The sequence below is a fragment of the Sander lucioperca genome, chromosome 9 (genome assembly GCF_008315115.2).
Source record: "Sander lucioperca isolate FBNREF2018 chromosome 9, SLUC_FBN_1.2, whole genome shotgun sequence".
Taxonomy (NCBI): domain Eukaryota; kingdom Metazoa; phylum Chordata; class Actinopteri; order Perciformes; family Percidae; genus Sander; species Sander lucioperca.
The window spans coordinates 33,716,674-33,733,486 of NC_050181.1; the positions used below are offsets into that span (position 1 = coordinate 33,716,674).

Sequence of the window (16,813 nt, forward strand, 5' to 3'; positions counted from 1 at the left end):
TGACTAAATAACAACATTACAACTAACAGGTGACATCTTATTTTAGTACAATCTCATATAGTTTCGAAATATCCTAGGGTACTGTTTCTTCAGAGACGGCATTGTTTGCTAATTCAGTAGCTGACAGGGATTACATTTGGACCCAATCTGTTTTCTAGTTATACAATTCAATTAAACTTGTGTAATACTTCCTTTGGGCACCTAAAATTGATTGTTAGACATGGTGTAGGCTAACAGCTTAATGTTAGTATTTAAACCTATGAGGAAAGAAAAATGAAAAGGGCAACCCTAAGTTATAGATGTTATTGGTGACATTATTGTCCATCTATTACCTATCTGTTATTTAACAGGCCAAAGCAGACGCTTTTGTCCAAAGCGATTTACTGATTAACTTTTTTATATGACTTATTCGTCCATTTTCTTTTGCGATGTAGCTAGATAACAGTTGACGCCATTTTGTGGTTATATTCAGGCTTCAAAATTAACTTTTTTGTCTACCAGCCAAATGGCTAGTGAATGTTCAAATATTACCAGCCACTCAATAGATTACCATCAGGTTTTTTGGCTGGTGAGTGAAGAATCTACCAGCCACTTGCATTTTTCACCAGCATTTGGCTGGTAAACGGTGCTAATTTTGAACCCTGGTTATATTCGGCAAGAATTAACGTTATACAACATGTGCAAGCAAGCATGTTATCTTTACCAATGCCTCAGCTAGCTTAAATGATATATGCATTAACTTAATCTGGCGTACTGGCGTTATATTTTAAAATAAATAAATACTATGCAAAATGACCAAATAATTAATCATAATACTTACCAAAAGTTGCTTCTCTTTTACTACATCCATGGTCTCACGGTCTCTGTAAAATTGGGAATGATTGAGATTTCTCTTGGCACAGCTACCAGAAGACTTACAACTTTCAGACAGGTTGCTCACGTCACATTTACGTCGTCTCTCTCAGTTGGAGGCTGCGCAGTAACGCTCAGCGCTCACCAGAAAAGTGCTTCTAAAAGCCTTCACTGGTCTCCGTCCAGAGCAACGGGATCTGTTGGTCCATTCTTATATACAGTCTATGGTTTTTATACTGGGGCCCTGCGGCCGTGATTGGCCAAAAGAGCGGCACGTAGTTAGGAGTTACTCACACTGCTACACTAAGGGTAGCAAGTCGTATCTAAGGTCCTTCCTATTTTCTGTAGCAGGGAATAACGTTTGCATTGCACAAGAACCTTATGGGATGGTTGTTAATGATTGTTCCAGGTATTAGTCAAACCCTCAGGCGTAGCCAGGGAAACAGAGTTATTGTTTGGAAAAACTTTAGATTTCGATTGTAAAGCAAATTAAAATATAAACTTATGTTTTAAAAATATGTTATTTGGCAAGTGACCATGGTATAAGCGGGTTAATGCCCTTCGAGGTGTCCATTGTCAGATATTAATGGACGACGGCGAGGCGTGAACCATCTGATGCGCAGGTTGCCTCCTCGTCGGGCATTAACCCTTACATAAATCATGTGACAGGATGGTATCGTGCATATTCCCAATACATTTCCTTCTTGTAGTGTTTGGTGAGCTGAGCTCAGATGGTGTGAACCACTTGCCTGACAAAGTTTGATTTAATTTGAGTCTTCTTTGCTGCAAGCTAAGAGGACTTTCCATCTGTTACGTTATTTCAATTAAATGTTAAAATTATTATGCGAGTGTGTCAACCTTAATTTCTCTATTCTTTCCTACATCTCTACGTACTTTTTCTCCCTTCAATACTGACCTTGATTTTCTTGTTTCCTTACCCTTTCTGGCCATTTGTTTCCTTCACCTGTTCATTATATCTGCTTGGCAGCCACCAAACTTCTTCTTTCTCCTTTTGAGCATTGCCATATTTCTTAGTGCATTACCCCCACAAACAGTTGACCAGTGCAACAGTGTGAAGCCATTGAGAGAAATTTGTATCGTCTGCGTGTGCATCATGAGCATCACAAGATACGAACAAAATGGGGACCCGCTCACAACAACATTACTCTATAGCACTAATAGTGGTCAAAAACTCAACAATGTACCTTTAATCAGGGTTTTTTCCTGCCATTGTAACGCTTAGGGGCAGCACCCAAGCTGTTTTGGGCATCATCTAAGCCAAATAAATGTAAAATCAATGTGAGCATCAAAACCTCAGATCTAATGATGGTAGTTGGTAGTGGATGTTATTTATCTGCTCTAGCTTTTCCAACTTTTTAAACACAGATATGATAATAATAACGGTCCAAATTCATGTGAAATTTTTTTATTGAAAAACCTTACATTTTCTTTTTTTTAAGATTTGTTTTTTGGGCATTTCTGCCTTTAATGGATAGGAAAGCAATGAAAGGGGGAGAGAGAGGGGAAAGACATGCAGGAAATCTTCCTAGGTCGGACTCAAACCCTTGACCTTCTGCGTCGAGGTATAAACCTCTGTATATGTGCGACCGCTCTACCGACTGAACTATCCTGGCCACGAAAAAACCTAACATTTTCTTGAGGGGGCTAAACCCCCTGCCAAATACGTGCACCTAAGTCACGAAAACTAGGGAAAACACTTTAAAGTTTAGTATTTTTTATTAATTCTTATTTCCTCTCCCATTTTCCTTTTCATCCTCTTCCACTTATTTTCACACCCCTCTGTAATGTGCCATCTCCACAAATCTCATGTACCTCCCCCAGGTGGAGGCTGGACAGATCCAGAGTTGGCCGACTTCGAGCTGCTGGTAATCATGAGCGCAACAGTTGAGCTGACCTCGGCCACCTGCCAGGTTCGCACCTCCTACCTGCCCGATGTCACGAATCCACTAGTGGGGAAGTGACAAGCTGGGCTTCCCTGGAGTCTTCTCTCTCTCTTTTCCTCTCCCTCTCCTCTGCTTGCTCTTTCTCCTCTCTCACAGTGCAGTGTGTGCGACTGGCCGCTCCCGGGATGACTCGCAGCTGCAGGCAATCTATAATCAACCACCAGTTTTCCGTGGCTCATCAGCGCAGCTTCTTAAGCTGTGGCTGCTCTCTGCTCGGCGCCGGATAGTTAAGTCTAGTCATGTAGGTGAACGTCCAGTTTTGAATCTGTTGCGGTGCTTTTTGTTACCCGCTGTTTTTGCCTGCTAACCTGTATGCTGTTCTTGTTTCGAAGGAGAACCACTCTGCTCTACAGTCTCTCAACCTGCCTGCTGACGCCACTCTCCACCTGCCGTCACCAGTCCTGCATGCTTCGTCTACCTGCCTGTGTCCACAACCTGCTCTGTCGCCTGAGAGGTTTTTCCAACCAGTCCATTCAGCTACCTTGTCTAAATCATTATAAACTGTGTTAAACTTTGAACTGTCTGCAGTCTGCTTCTGGGTTCAAATCACAAATCCTGACAGTACTATCCGGCCAGTATGAACCCAGCAGTTGCAACCCCTGCACTTAAGTGCAGTTCAGGAGGAATTATCCAATCAGGGCTCTGTCCTGGGCCAGCATGGAAATATTCTCCAGGGAGTTATGGAGGAACTCAAGGCGCTTTCCACCTGTGTCACCTCCCTGCGGGCTCAGCTTAACACCGCCCTCCCAGCCTCCACTCCTCTGCCCGCAGCTGAATCAACTGTGAGTCAACCAGTTGTCGCTAGTTTGGACCGGGAACCTATGGTTCCTACCCCCGAAAGGTATGATGGTGATTTTGGATTTTGTCAGCCTTTTTTGCTACAGTGCAATCTGGTTTTTGAGCTACAGCCCCATTCCTATTCTACTGATTGAGCCAGGATTGCTTACGTCATCGGGTTGCTAAGGGGAGACGCTCTTAAATGGGCTTCAGCTGTTTGGGATAAGCAAGCCTTGTCAGCCTCTACCTACGCTTCTTTTTGCAATGAACTCAGGAAAGTTTTTGATCATCCTATTAACGGAAAAGACACTTCTACAAGCCTGCTTTCTCTCCGTCAGGGGCTGCGTAGCGTCGCGGAGTATTCCATTGAGTTTCGCACACTGGCAGTGGAGAGTGGCTGGAACGCGGTGTCTTTGCAGGCTGAGTTCATCAAAGGACTAAGTGAGTCACTCAAAGATGAATTGGTTTCGTACCCTGAGCCTGTTTCACTGGATCAACTAATAGCCTTAGCTATTCGTATAGACAATCGGCTGAGAGAACGGAAGAGGGAGAGACGTCAGCTTCAGCCTAGGCTGCCAATGGAGGTGGTCACTACCATGAGAAGCCGAGAGAGGGTGCCAGAGGTCGAACCTATGCAACTGGGACATCACCAGTTGGACCCTGAGGAACGCCAGCGTCGGATCTCGAAATCAGTGCTGCCTATATTGTGGAGCGTCTGGTCACCGCCTCGCAGCTTGACCCTGCCGTCCATTAAACAGGAGGACTCGCTAGATGGGAGGAGTATTCTAGGGAGTCCAACTTCAACACCCCTGTCTCCTCACCCTCGCACAAAGCTTCAAGCCACCATCACCACCCAAGGTCAATCTCATGAACTTTTTGCTCTTATTGACTCCGGCGCTGATGAGAGTTTTTTAGACTTTGAGGTGGTGAAGCAGCTTAGTAGCCCCACTGTTAAGCTCACCAAGCCTATTGTTGCTAATGCACTGGATGGTAGACTGTTAGCCCGTGTAACATCTCAAACCTGTCCCATCCGCCTTCAACTCTCTGGAAATCACATTGAGGAGATCAGTTTTCTCATAATAGACACTCTGTTTGTTCCACTTATTTTGGGTCACACTTGGTTAGTTAAACACAACCCAAATATTGATTGGTCAACTGCTAAGATAGTCGGTTGGAGTACATTCTGCCATTCAAGTTGTCTCCGCTCTGCTCGACCCCTGTCCAGTTCACCTCAACCAGTCAGTAGCTCGGGTACAGATTTATCTAACATTCCCTCTGAATACCTTGATCTCCAGGCGGTGTTTAGCAAGGATCAAGCACTCACTTTACCACCTCACCGACCCTACGATTGTGCCATTGATCTTTTGTCAGATGTCTCTCTCCCCAGTAGTCGCCTCTATAACCTGTCAAGACCAGAACGCGAGGCAATGGGGCCTACATAAAGTCTTCACTGGACGCTGGCATAATCCGTCCCTCCTCATCTCCTGTGCGGGCCGGGTTTTTCTTTGTGGGAAAGAAGGATGGGACATTGAGACCGTGTATTGATTACAGGGGTCTAAACAATATCACAGTTAAGAATAAGTACCCTCTGCCTCTAATGAACTCTGCCTTTGACTCTCTCCAGGGATATACCAGCTTTTCCAAACTCGACCTGCGAAACGCCTACCACCTTGTTTGCATCAGAGAGGGAGATGAGTGGAAAACAGCATTTAACACCCCACTTGGTCATTTTGAGTATTTAGTTATGCCTTTCGGGTTAACTAATGCTCCTGCTGTCTTCCAGAGTCTGGTCAATGACGTACTCAGAGACATGCTTGATCGCTTCGTTTTTGTTTATCTGGATGACATTCAGATTTTTTCCAGAACCCCATCTGAGCATGTGCAACATGTCCGCCAAGTCCTGCAACGCCTTCTGGAGAATCGTCTTTTTGTCAAGGCCGAGAAATGTGAGTTTCACACTACCACCACCTTCTTTCTGGGATACATCGTTTCTCAAGGTGAGCTTAAGATGCATCCTGTTAAGGAGAGAGCTGTACAGGAGTGGCCCAGACCTGAGAATCTCAAACAGTTGCAGAGATTTCTAGGATTTGCCAACTTTTACAGACGATTCATTGCTGCACCACTAACTAACCTCACTTCCACCTCTAGAGCTTTTCTGTGGTCTCCAGATGCGGAGACGCTGTTTTCAGGACTCAAAAGACGCTTCACTGAAGCACCCATCCTCGTTCAACCTGACCCTAGCAGACAATTCGTTGTGGAGGTGGATGCTTCAGATGTGGGAGTTGGGGCTGTTCTCTTTCAACGGTCGGCGGTTGACAGTAAAATGCATCCCTGTGCTTTTCTATCTCACCGTCTTTCTCCTGCAGTACAGAACTATGCGGTGGGGGACCGGGACCTCTTAGCCATCAAGACGGCTCTGATGGAGTGGCGCCACTGGCCGGAGGGTGCATCTCAACTGTTTGTGGTATGGACAGATCATAAAAACCTTGAGTACATTCGTTCTGCTAAACGTCTAAATCCCCGCCAAGCTAGGTGGGCTCTGTTTTTTGGTCGCTTTTGTTTCTCCATCACCTACAGACCTGGATCCCGCAACATCAAGCCCGACGCACTTTCCCGGGTTTTTTGTAAGGAGGATGAGTTGCAGTCTACACCAGACACTGTGGTTCCCAGCACCTGCGTGGTGGGATCTCTGACCTGGAGCACAAAGGATAGGGTCCGTAAGGCCCAGGAGACTGACCCAGGTCCAGGTAACGGTCTCCCGGATCGTCTTTTTGTTCCTGCATCCATCAAAGCTGAAGTTTTGCAGTGGGCTCACACATCTAAGTTTACAGGCCATCCGGGAGTGTCCCGTACTATCGCCTTTCTCCGCAGGAGATTCTGGTGGCCCGCCTTGGAGAAGGATACCAAGGCCTACATCGCGGCTTGTCCTGTGTGCGCCCAGAATAAGAGTTCAAATCGACCTAGTTCTGGCTTGCTTTACCCTCTGTCCATTCCTCGCCGCCCTTGGTCCCACCTGGCGCTAGATTTTGTTACAGGACTTCTACCTTCTGAGGGTAAGACGGTCATCCTCACTGTCGTTGACCGTTTTAGTAAATTTGTTCACCTGTTGCCTCTGCTCAAGTTACCTTCTGCCAGGGAGACTGCTGACCTGCTGGTTAAGGAGGTTTTCCGTCTCCACGGCCTCCCTGTGGACATCGTGTCAGACCGCGGTCCTCAGTTTCTGTCGGGCCTTGGGAGCCACCGTCAGCCTTTCGTCTGGGTACCATCCTCAATCCAAAGGCCAGGCCGAGAGGGCCAACGAGCGCTACAGTTGAGCCGACCTCGGCCACCTGCCAGGTTCGCACCTCCTACCTGCCCAATGTCACGAATCCACTAGTGGGGAAGTGACAAGCTGGGCTTCCCTGGAGTCTTCTCTCTCGTTTCCTTTCCCTCTCCTCTGCTCGCTCTTTCTCCTCTCTCACAGTGCAGTGTGTGCGACTGGCTGCTCCCAGGATGACTCGCAGCTGCAGGCAATCTATAATCAACCACCTGTTTTCCGTGGCTCATCAGCGCAGCTTCTTAAGCTGTGGCTGCTCTCTGCTCGGCACCGGATAGTTAAGTCTAGTCACGTAGGTGAACGTCCAGTTTTGAATCTGTCGCGGTACTTTTTGTTACCTGCTGTCTTTGCCTGCTAACCTGTATGCTGTTCTTTGTGTTTCGAAGGAGAACCACTCTGCTCTACAGTCTCTCAACCTGCCTGCTGACGCCACTCTCCACCTGCCGTCACCAGTCCTGCACGCTTCGGCTACCTGCCTGTGTCCACAACCTGCTCTGTCGCCTGAGAGGTTTTTCCAACCAGTCCATTCAGCTACCTTGTCTAAATCATTAATAAACTGTGTTAAACTTTGAACTGTCTGCAGTCTGCTTCTGGGTTCAAATCACAAATCCTGACACCCGATGAGATTCTCTGGGGTTATGAGTTTCCACCTGTAGTCTCCCTTTCCCCATCGGGGAAATACGTAGCAGACTTTGCCTTCTTCGATAATGTGGCCAAGACCAAGACCACGCCCAAACCATCCAGCCCCCAGCATGGGTACCAGAGCACTGGGTGTGTCTGGAGCAGAGTTACAGGGAGAAAGGGGAGGAACATGTTGGTTGCATGGAGTTCGTCGTTCGACTGGTCATGACTGTTTTCCCAAGATGGAGCCTGGTTGTATACGTGAACGCTACTGTCTTTATAATCATCAGGGACACTCCTCTCAGTAGCTAAGTTTCCATCCACTTGTCAATCGAATTATCTGAAGTTCTGTAAAAAAACTCATGCAAATAAAGCTGGTAAAAGTGTGTTTCCATCCAACGGCTTTAAAGCGAATAAAAACCTGTGCGTAATGACGTCACATGCTGTTTTGCGATCAAATTGGTATATCGAATTGATTTTAGACATAAGGTGTTTCCATTCATTTTCGCACTGAATCGCACAACATTCAAGCTAACTTTTGCGAACCAAGTTTTGCTAGACAAAATGGATCATGCCATCTACCAACAAATGATCAATATTGCACAAGTTGCAATAGTGCTTATGTGCCAGGTGATAGCAACATATCAAGCTATAATAAGAAAACGACGCTATCAACACATTGCTATGATGATGCAGATGCACGTAAATGCCCGACAACAGAGGCGGCCTGTGGTGTGGGAACGACAGCGCTCCAAACAGTTCTGGGAGATCGTGGTTCAGAGACACTTCTCAGAAACCCTTTGGTTGAAGTATTTTCGGATGACCAAGACAACATTTGACCTGTTGTGTAATTTTTTTGGCCCGTCCCTTTTCCCAGATTCCTATCGCCCTCCGTTTCCAACCGAGAAGCGTATCGCCATTGCGCTCTACAAACTGGCTACATGCGCAGAGTACAGAGTGGTAGGCGAAACGTTTGGAGTCAGCAAAACCACCGTGCACCGGTGTGTTTACGCCGTGTGCAATGCTATACGAACGAGGATGATGCGAAGGTATATATACCTACCTGGAGTGGATGAGGCGCATGATATCTCGCTGCGTAACTCCAGAGCGCACCTTGTGCCACAGGTGTACGGCACAATAGATGGGACTCACGTCCCGATTAGACCCCCTGCCGAAGGCTACAGGGATTTTGTCAATAGAAAGGGCTGGCCATCAATCGTACTACAGGCTGTGGTAGATGATCGTTGCATCATAAAGGAGATTTGTGTCGGCACTCCCGGTAGTGCGTCTCCTTGTTCGTCCACTTACATCTGTCTTTGTTGACACCCGCCATGTGTGCAAACAGAGTGGAAATACTGGGCGGAAATGAACTAAAACTTATTCTTCTTTGTTTTGTGGCGGGTTGCAACCATAAAATGACCTAAAACTTAATCGCAATTAATTATTTATTCTGCAAATAACGTTTCCATCAGCGTTTATCGCATAAGCCGTATATCGATCAAGATAAAATCCGATGAGACCGAACGTATTTCATTTGAGTCGATATTCATGAAATTCACTCAGAAGAATAATAATTAATAAGTTATTCGACATATAAAAAAATATAAACATAAGAATCACTGCGACACCCCATGAACGTTGCTGCCCCTTGCGTCATTGCGTTCAAGGCGCTGCCGCGAGCCCGCTAGAGCTGCTACGCACTACAGTTATAGCTTGAAGCTAAAAATGGATCGCTTTGTCATACCTCAAAAAAAATTGAGAGCAGACGGAAATTATAGCAATAGGAGTGAAAATATACCCGTTGCAGTGGAGTTGATCCTAGAAACAGAGGACACCGAGGAATTGGAGGATGATGAGGAGGTGCGACCGGAGCAACTCGCAGCCCCCGAGGCGGAGGAGACAGGTGAGCAGATGGAAAGAAATGGCGCCTCATCGAGCGCTACAGCGGGCACGGATGGTGGGAATCCTGACGGCGGAGTAGATTTAACGGGGGATTTAAGCCATGGCCCAGCCGAGAAACCAAGACAGCCTCAACTAAAATCATACCCGCGTCATTCTTTTGGATCGCAGGGGCAGCTAGCATCCAGGGGTTTTAGTTACTCGTGGTTCAAACAGTGCCAGTGGCTTAAATATTCTGTGTCAAAAGACGTGGCTTTTTGTTTTGCCTGTCGTCATTTTTTTCACAGTGTGCATAGATCTGGTGGTCACTCAGAAAAGTGCTTCACCCAGGAAGGGTTTAAAAACTGGAGAAAAGGAGGAGAGAAACTGGCGCAACATAACACCAGCGCTTCTCACAAAGTGGCAATGGAAGGGTGGTGTGAATTTAAGGAGAGAGAGAAAAACGGATCGAGGATTTTGACGCACCTCCATGACGATGGACATAAGAAAATTGTTAAAGAAAACAGGATCTACATGCGAGCAGTTGTTGAGTCACTGCGCTTTACAGCTTGTCAAACCATTGGTCAGAGAGGCCACCGAGAGAATGAACAGTCCACCAACAGAGGTCATTTCCTTGAAATGTTACATCTGCTGGGGAAGTTTGATAGCACTGTATCCAAAAAATTATCTAGTGGGTCAAGTAATGCAAAATATGTCCATCATGACATTCAGAACAAGTTAATTGATATAATAATAAAGTTAAACTAGGAGAGCACTTTACTTTAATGGTGGATGAAACAAAAGATGTGAGCAAAAAAGAGCAGATATCTATTGTTCTGCGCTACATACACAATGATGACATTCATGAAGAGTTTCTTGATTTTGTTCCAGCTGATGGTTTGGATGCAGAGTCTTTACTTGTGACAGTGAAAGGGGCATTGGCTAAATTCAATATAGACAAAAATGCATGCGTTGGACAATGTTACGACGAGGCATCTGTAATGTCTGGCTGCAACAACGGTGTTCAGGAAAATGTTTGCAGAGAAGTCCCACATGCAGTGTACATCCACTGCCATGCACACAGATTAAACCTGGTTTTAGTTGACTGTGTCCATAATGTAAAACCAGTTGCTGACTGCTTTGCCACAGTTCAGCTACTTTACATTTTTTTTCTGGTTCAGTAACTCACAAAGTGTTCATGGAGAAACAAACAGAACTTGAGCCCACTATAAGAGTTGTGGAATTAAAACATCTGTCAGATACCAGATGGGCATGTCAGTACTATAGTCTTTGGGCAATAAAGCAAACCCTCCCTAGCATCTTAGCCACACTTGAGGAAGTCAGCAATCAAACAAATAGCCATAGAGCTATTGAGGCTAGATCACTAAATTGCTTGATTGATGCACATTTTGTTTTGCAAACATATTTGCGCTCACAAAAACTTTATCTGACTATCTTTATCTTTATCTTAACTACAGGCCACAGATTTAGATTTGGCATCCGCCATTGATCTGGTCTTTGCACTGGTTGACACACTCAAAGAAGAACGCAATGGTGAAACTTGGACCCATCTGTGGCAGGGCGCAAGTGACATGTGTGAGAGAGTGGGCATTGACACAACAGGCAAAAAGAAAAAATAATACAGCCCTCCCACCTGCAGCAGTTTCATGTCAGCAATAGCCACACAAGGAAAAAGATACTGCAAACACCAGAAGACTACAAAATCCACTGTTTTTTCCCAGTACTTGACCGTTTAATCAGTGAATTGAATAGGCGCTTCTCTGCTGACAGTTGCCACGTTATGAAAAGGAGTTGCAGCTATTAATCCCAAACACAAGACCTTCCTGCACCAAGATGCCCTTCAACCCATGGCTAGGCACTATGGCATATTAGAAGACAACCTTTCAGCAGAACTACATCCACTGAAACGCCTCATTGACAGAAAAAAACAAAATGGGGTCTCTCTCAACAGCACCCATGACTTGCTGATTCTATTGAGGCCATACAAGGAGGCTTTCATTGATGTATACAAACTTGTGTGCATCTCCATGACACTGCCTGTATCAACATCTACCTCAGAAACAAAAGTGGCGATGTCCGAACCAGCAATCTGGCTGTGCTGGCAATCAGCTCAAGAAGAACAAAAGAGATGGATGTAGATGTTGTTATTGATCGTTTTGCAGCCAATCATAACAACAGGCGAATTGTTCTCTTTTAAGTGGTGAGTACACTCCTTACATTATATTTTAACAGGTTTAAATTGTACTGTATTTAATGTGCTATAAACACAATTGTTGCAGGAAATCACACCTGTGGAGACTGAAGAGAGGAGAGAAGAAGACAGGAGGAGACTGGAGAGTAAGAGGAGCAGAGAAGAAGACAGGAGGAGACTGGAGAGTAAGAGGAGCAGAGAAGAGGACAGGACAGGAGGAGACTGGAGAGGAAGAGAAGCAGAAAAGAGGACAGGAGGAGACTGGAGAGTAAGAGGAGCAGAGAAGAGGACAGGAGGAGACTGGAGAGTAAGAGGAGCAGAGAAGAGGACAGGAGGAGACTGGAGAGTAAGAGGAGCAGAGAAGAAGACAGGAGGAGACTGGAGAGTAAGAGGAGCAGAGAAGAAGACAGGAGGAGACTGGAGAGTAAGAGGAGCAGAGAAGAGGACAGGAGGAGACTGGACAAAAGAGCTGTCAATATTGGTGAGTGAAGTGAGTGAAGTGAACCTCTTGCTATTGTATTGCTGTATTTAGCATAAATACTAACCTATTCATGTGTACTATAAACTCATATGTTGCAGTAAATCACACTTGTGGAGACTGAAGAGAGGAGAGAAGAAGACAGGAGGAGACTGGAGAGTAAGAGGAGCAGAGAAGATGCCAGGGGGAAACTGGACAGAAGTAGGGCAATCAAAAGGTGGTGAGAGTATGAGAATAGATACTATTTTGTAAATATGTTTTCTGTCATGGGTGTGGCTATGGCAATTAAAGTTCGAGCATATTGTTTGCAAACTGCAATTGATTAATTAATTAAAAACAAAGTAGTTGATATGCTGTGTTGTTTTTGTTGTTTAGTAGCAGTAATATGCAGTTATTAGCCGTGTCCACTGTATTTTTTGTTGGTTTTCATGAGACCCCCCTTGAAATGACCAGGACCCCTCATTGCCACCCCAATCAAAATTGTCTGGAGCCGCCACTGGCAACCAGTAACCAGTAACATGGCTCAAGCACGGCGTTCGTCATTCGACTTTCAAGATTTCAAGCTAGAGACACATTCAAATAGCATGAAAACATCCCAGAGAACGGTCGACTCGGTACACGTTATTTACCCCTAGGTTCATTTTGCGCCGGAATTGTCCTTTAAGGTATCGATTGTAATATTCCAATACCAAGTAATGTTGAAACTTCTCTTCGGTCAAGAAATGCCGGCATTTGATTCTTTTTGTACCCAGCCAACCACCACAAGCGTTCTTCATTTTATTGCGACATGTGATTGGCCCGCTGCAGTAGCAGTTATGGCGGGTTTGTGTGGCTCACAACTGGATGCTTCCATTCACATGATGGTTATCAACTGTAGAAAAAAAGGTATCAAGGGAAGTCTTTTGGTATCTGCATCACTTTAAGGGAAGTGGTATTGTAATTGTTTGTATTGATATTCAGTCCTATCAAATATACTGTATACCCTTTTCTAACTAAGAAAATAACACATCAGGTTATTTATTTGCAAAGAACTAAACATAGAAAAGATACAAAACTGAAGTAAACAAGCAGAGGAGACAATGGAAACCCCAGTTGTCTATTTTGAGTTAGGGATGGGCGATATGGCCTAAAATTCATATTGCGATATAAATTGCAGCCTCTTGCGATAACAATATATATCACAATATATAAATTATAATAGAACCATTTCAGAACAGGTTACATAGACCCTAAGGAAAGCCATACTGCTAAATGTATTTGTTTTTAAAGAGAAAGAAACGTAGTATGTGGTTTTGAGAACATTTATTGTGCAAAACTGTAATTATACAACATAATGTTGCAGATAAATAAAATTCAAGTACACTAGTTGTAGAGACTTTAACAAAGGAAAAGCTTAAAGTTTTGGGTTTCTTTCCTTTAGTGCGAACCATTCTAAAAGGCACTACACTTAGTTAGTTTAAGTCTTGGTTCTTAAATGCCACCCAAGATGCAGAGAACAGGAAAAACTGGTGTCTTTTTAGTTAAAGAACATACACTACACTGTACACTGTAAATACTTTCAGTATTAGGCAAAGATGCACAGCGCCACACACAAACCTCTTGCAACATTAGCGACTACTAGTCCTAGCCATCTTAGCTGCCAAAAGCTTTATAACTTACAATTTCGTAGGCAACCACAACTCCACAAGTCAACTCAAGCAACTGAGTGAGCAGAGAGACAGTCCAAGACAGGTTATAGGCAGGGCTGGACTGGCCATCTGGCATACCGGGCATTTTCCCGGTGGGCCGACGCACTTTTTGGCCGAATCGCCGATATAAATAGATATAAATAACATTTTTTTGGCCGCGCCGGCCCATAAGGAACACACAGCGGCCCATTTGTTAATTTTCTTTATTGGCACTGGCCTGACCCAATCAAATCCAGGAACCTCCTTCCCACTCCGGTCCGCAAATTTACAAATCCCACTACGGCCACGCGTTATGATAGTTATGCTGGAAGTTTAGCATCCACGTTAAAATGGACAAACGACCACCAAAGCGCAAGAGAGGTGCAGAGAAATTACGGGAGAAAAAGATTAAGAATCTACAGGCGGATTCCTCAAAATGTGCCAAAATTTCGGACATGTTTGGGCAAGGGCGTAAATCCCAGGGGATCCCAGAAATATCATTAAAACAATGCTGTGTATTGTAAATAACATAATGATGTATACTTAAAATATCTGTGTAAGTAGTAAAACAATACAAACCCCAAAAAATGCTTTTTAAGTTTAGAAACATTTTGAGTTCCCCCTCCCTTGCCTCACAGTGGTTTGGTCCACTGCATGCTGTACTTAGGATCTGCACTCGACTCACAGTCACAGTCACATCAGGTAGTGACAGGAATGTAGTAAGTAGGTGGTTCAAGGCTATTTTATTCACATTAAACATCGGATGAGGTTTTTCTTTTCTCAAATGGAAATGATGCTGAGTAATTAATTAATTAGTCATGACAAAAAAGTTTGCTAAGTTAGTGTAATATAATGTAACGTTCCCTAGCTTGTTTAATAGCTTGTTGGATAGAAATGCACCCACTACAACTAACGCTACCATGGCGATAAGCCTAACGTTATGTGTGTGAACTGATATTAGGGTTAATATTGAAGATCTACAGTTGTGTTTTGCTCAATATGAAGTTAAGTGGCTGATCAGTTAAATATATATTCTCTGTCCTAGACGAAACCTTATATTTATGTGGAGGACGCAAGCTCATTTTAGAATTATAATATGACTGCATGGTGAACCTATGAAACTAACTCATATTTAGACATATGCCGTTAAAGATTTGTGTTGTTGTTGCCCAGATAAAATGACAAGAGAAAAGAAAAACAGGCATAAGATCATTTTTCAGTAGGCCTACACCAAAACGCCAAGTAAGTATAATAAGTCCTCATATAAAGACAATTTGGTAACATCTTTATAAGAATGGGTGCTTATGGAAATACTAACGTCACTACGTCACAGGCAAAGGAGACGAAAGAACTGAGGAACAGGGAGACCAGGGACAGTCAGGTGTAGAGTCTCAGGTAAGTGTGTTGAGCTCAGTTCATATTTTTGGAGGTGTGTGGCTGTCAGGGTGAGCAGATGAGCTTTACCAGTAGCTCACTAATTTACATTATGATCAGCTAATTTAACAAGTGTACAAAAGTATTGTATTTCTTTTATATGGGGACACTTTTTCAAAATAAGTCATTATGTTTTAAGGTATTTTTGTGGCTTGATTGTAAACAACTTAAAAATAAATACATGGTTTTAAAGAAGAATATTTTGGTCAATTTAGTCAGCTTTTTCATTGAATCAAGAGAAACACTGAATAAAGAAGGATAATGGTACAGTCTCCATGCTACACTAATGATAGTAGAAAGGTTTTCCTCTGTGTACACATGTCCTCTACGAGTATAATTGTGGCTGTATTATTTGTGTCCCCTTCAAAAATTGCTCTTCAGAAATTTTATGTTTATTGTCCCCCCCCTACTGTTAGATCAGATTTATGCCCATGTGTTTGGGACTGTAGTAGCTGCTTCAACATCAGCATTACCTGAAGTAGAGGAGGAGGAGAGGTGGCTGGCTATACAGAGAAGCAGAAACATCATGACAGGGAAGAAGCCGTGGAGGAGAGTGACCATGACAGAGCCAGGGGAGCGAGTGAGGAAAAGATGGAAGAGAGAGTAGATGACAATGTGGTAAGGAGTAGGCACATTAACAGGGGACTCTCAGGAAGGGAGGGAGGCTGTGTGTGTGTGTGTGTGTGTGTGTGTGTGTGTGTGTGTGTGTGTGTGTGTGTGTGTGTGTGCGCGTTATGTGCGCCTCACGTCATAACGACAACAAGCAGTTTGGCTGTAACATTAAAGTTAGTGGCTGTCAGGTAACCTAACTGCTTAAGTTTACATTGAAAATGCTAGCGGTTGGCCTGTTGGGTAGCTGAAAAGTCTGTGTGATCTGTAAAATCAGTGTTGATACAAGCATCAGTGTTCCTTGAATTGCTTAATTAGCTTCTCTTGTATTGGTGCTCTTTTCCAGGGCATATACTACTCTCAGCTTTACTGTAGCTTTTGGGAAGGGTTATGGTTATTGTATTTAGCAGACACTTTTTACAATAGTTAAAATGAACAGTAAACTGTTTTTAAAGTTGCTAAGCCAATATTAAGCAAATTAGTAATAATACCAATGATGGCAATACACTATCAAATATCAATAATAAAAAATAATAAAAATACCATAAATATACAAATCATAACTCTAAGAATGAATGAATTATTTAAGGGTAAGATCAACAGATAAGTCTTGGGACCCCTCTTGAAGGATCCAAAATTATCACATGAACGCAAAACACTAGGCAACTCATATCATAGAATGCATGCATATTTTAAGAGGACTGTCTGCAGGGAATGTGTCTGACCAATCACGGTGGGTGTGGGCCGCCTGGGCCAAAAATGCCAGGGCCAATTTTTTTGTCCCAGTCCAGCCCTGGTTATAGGAACTTCCCGATCCGCAGACTCAGAGCCAGAAACATTGCAAGCTCGCAGACCATGGGACTCACTTGAGAACTCATGAGTTATTGATGGCTCATGAGTTGTTGATGACTCATGAGTTGTCGATGACTCATGAGTTCTCGCATGAGTCAGTCAATTGCGCAAATCAGCCGGCTATGAGTTCAGGGTAAAGCAAATCAACAACAA

General features: G+C 44.0%; 1 protein-coding gene and 1 long non-coding RNA gene across 1 annotated transcript; one reads left to right on the forward strand and one right to left on the reverse strand.

Annotated features, from left to right (window-relative positions):
- The window catches only part of LOC116048863, a 110,487-nt gene that overhangs the window by 56,753 nt on the left and 36,921 nt on the right, over positions 1 to 16,813 (reverse strand).
- LOC118495812 lies at positions 1,066 to 15,832 on the forward strand. The gene is made up of 3 exons (XR_004898257.1): positions 1,066 to 1,079; positions 3,491 to 3,493; positions 15,772 to 15,832. It is a non-coding gene; the product is annotated as an uncharacterized LOC118495812 (long non-coding RNA).